Here is a 3,123-nt window from a genome sequence, read left to right as displayed (position 1 = left end):
CACTAAAGTGAATCCTGTTCTGTAGGGTCAGTCCCTGCACAACAGCTCCTCCACTGTAGTCACCAGCCAGTCCTCACAACCAATCAGCCTGAAGGATAATCCCTCCCATTGATGCGCAAACAGCAACCTAGGCTCAACTACAACAAGAGGGCACACAAAACCCATACTTGGAGCATCCAACTCAGGTACCAGGGAGGCTGTGCCACTGGGTCCCCCATGACATCTACTTCATAAGGCCACTCTATCCAGACCTGGAGACATAGCAGCCCTGCCTAATACATAGAAACAAACACAGGAGAGGCAGCCCAAATGGGGACACAAAGAAACATGTCCCAAATGAAAGAACAGAACAAAACTCTAGAAAAAGAACTAAACAAAACAGAGACAAGAAATCTGCCAGATGCAGAGTGCAAAACACTGGCTGCAAGGATGCTCAATGATCTCAGTGAGAACTTTAACAAAAAGATAGCAACATAAAAATGGATATTAAAAACATAAAAAAGAACCAGTCAGAAATGAAGAATATAATAACTGAAAGGAAGACATTAGAGGGAACCAACAGTAGGTTAGATGAAGCAAAGGATTGAATCAGTGATTTGGAAAATAAGGTAGCAGAAAACACCCATCAGAACAGCAAAAAGAAACAAGAATAAAATAAAAAATGAGGATAGTTTAAGGGGCCTTTGGGACAACATCAATTGTACCAACATTCGCATCACAGGGGTACCAGAAGGAGAAGAGAGACAACAAGGGCTTGAGAACCTATATGAAGAAATAATGATGGAAAAGTTCTCCAACCTGGTGAAGGAAGTAGATATGCATGCTGCCAATAATGGAGTCCAGATGATTTCGATAGTGAAGTTGAGTTGATGAAAGTTGCCAGAGCGTATCCAAGGCGAAGTTGTTTTTGTGGATTGCCACTGATGATTCCAAAGCAGACTGTCACCTCAGTGTTAAATTTGATGCCACATTCTAAACCAGCAGGCTGCTTTTGGAACAAGCAAAGAGCTAAATATTGATGTCATCGGTGTCAGCTTACACGTAGCAGGTGGCTGTACTGATCCCGAGACCTTCGTGCAGGCCACCTCTGATGTACACTGCATCTTTGACATGGGAGCTGGGGTTGTTTTCAACATGTATCTGCTTGATATTGGTGGTGGCTTTCCTGGATCTGAGGGTGTGAAGCTTAAATTTGAAGAGATTGCTGGTATAAGCAACCCAGCAGTGGACAAGTATTTTCTGTCAGATTTGGGAGTGATAGTCATAGTGGAACCAGGCAGATATTATGTTGCATTAGCTTTCATGCTTGCAGGTAATATCATTGCCAAAAAACTCATATTAAAGGAACAAACAGGCTTTGATTATGAAGATGAGTGAAAAAACCTTTATGTATTACATGAATGATGCAGTATACAGATCATTTCATTGCATCCTCTATGATCATGCACACATGAGCTCCTTCTATAGAAGAGGCCCAAACCACATGAGAAGTGTTATTCATCTAGTATATGGGGACCAATATGTGATGGCCTCCATCTCATTGTTGAGCACTGTGGCTTGCCTGAGATGTACATGGGTGACTGGATGTTCTTTGAAAATATGGGTGCTTACACCATGGCTTCCACTTCTACTTTCCGTGGATTCTAGAGGCTATCTACTATGTGATATCAGGGCTGATAAAGCAAATCGAGGACCATGACTTCCCACCCTAAGTGGAGGAGCAGGTGTCAGTACTCTGCCTGTGTCTTGTGCCTGGGAGAGTGAGATGAAATGCCACCCAGCAGGCTGTACTTCACTAGTATTAATGCGTAGAGGCCAATCTTGTAGCTGTTACTTGAGTGTGAGTGTGGCTTGAATTAAGAGATATAGGGGGAAAATTTAACTTAATTACTGCTCATTTTGAAATGTCTTTGTAAGTAGGGTTGGCACAGGTGGAAAGATATGGAAGACTAGAAGATGGCATCACACTTACATGTGTTCCTACGGAAACTATTTGAATATTTGTTTTATATGGATTTTTATTCACTTTTCAAACATGCTATTAAAGAATGACCTTCAGCTGCTGAGCAAGCATTTGTAGCTTGTACATTGACAGAACAGGCCAGAAGCTTAGTGTTGTGACCTGTTTTAAAAATAAAGTATCTTGAAACAAAATCTATGGGATGCAGCAAAAATGGTACTGAGAGGAAAGATTGTAGCAATACAGGTCTACCTCAAGGAACAAGAACAATTTTAAGTAAATAATCTAATCTTACACCTAAAGGAACTAGAAAAAGAAGAAGACATTAAGCCCAAGTCAGTAGAGGAAGGAAATAATAAAAATCAGAGTGGAAATAAGTGAAATGGAGACTAAAAAGACAATAGAGAAGAACAGTGAAACTAAGAATTGGTTCTTTCAAATGATAAACAAAGTTGACAAACCTCTATCTAGATTCACAAAGAAAAGAAGAGAGAAGGCTCAAATAATTAATATTAGAAATGAAAGAGGAGAAGTTACAATGAATACCACAGAAATATAAAGGATCATAAGAGACTGCTATAAATAGGTACATGCCAACAAATTAGAAAATCTAGAGAAAACTGATAAATTTTTAGAATCATACACTTTTCCATGAATCATGAAGAAGTAGAAAATCTCAACAGACAAATCACTAGTAAGAAATTGAAACAGTCATCAAAAACCTTCCAAGGAACAAAGTCCAGGACCAGATAGCTTCACTGGTGAATTCTACTAAATATTCAAAGAAGATTCAATACCTATTTTTCTCAAAATCTTCCAAAAAATTGAAGAGGAGGGAACACTTCCCAATTCATTTTGGTTATTACCCTGATACCAAAATCAGACAAAGACAAAACACACACACACACACACACACACACACACACACACACACACAATTACAAGCCTATATGTCTGATGAACATAGATGTAAAAATTCTTAATGGAATATTAGGAAACCGAATACAACAATATATTAAAAGGATCATACACAATGATCAAGTGGGATTTATTCAAGGCATGCAAGGATAGTTCAACATTCTCAAATCAATCAGCGTGACACACTACATTAACAAATTGAAGGATAAAAATCATACGATCATCTCAAGCATTTAACAAGATTC

The 3,123-nt window shown here is 38.9% G+C and overlaps 1 pseudogene; it reads left to right on the top strand.

Annotated features, from left to right (window-relative positions):
• The first annotated feature begins 777 nt into the window (after nt 1-777).
• LOC109454566 (ornithine decarboxylase pseudogene) lies at nt 778-2,491 on the top strand (annotated as a pseudogene).
• The last annotated feature ends 632 nt before the right edge of the window (nt 2,492-3,123 follow it).

Source organism: Rhinolophus sinicus, chromosome 4, assembly GCF_057876585.1.
Source record: "Rhinolophus sinicus isolate RSI-liver-muscle chromosome 4, RSI-T2T, whole genome shotgun sequence".
Classification (NCBI taxonomy): domain Eukaryota; kingdom Metazoa; phylum Chordata; class Mammalia; order Chiroptera; family Rhinolophidae; genus Rhinolophus; species Rhinolophus sinicus.
This window is presented reverse-complemented; position numbering and strand designations above follow the sequence as displayed.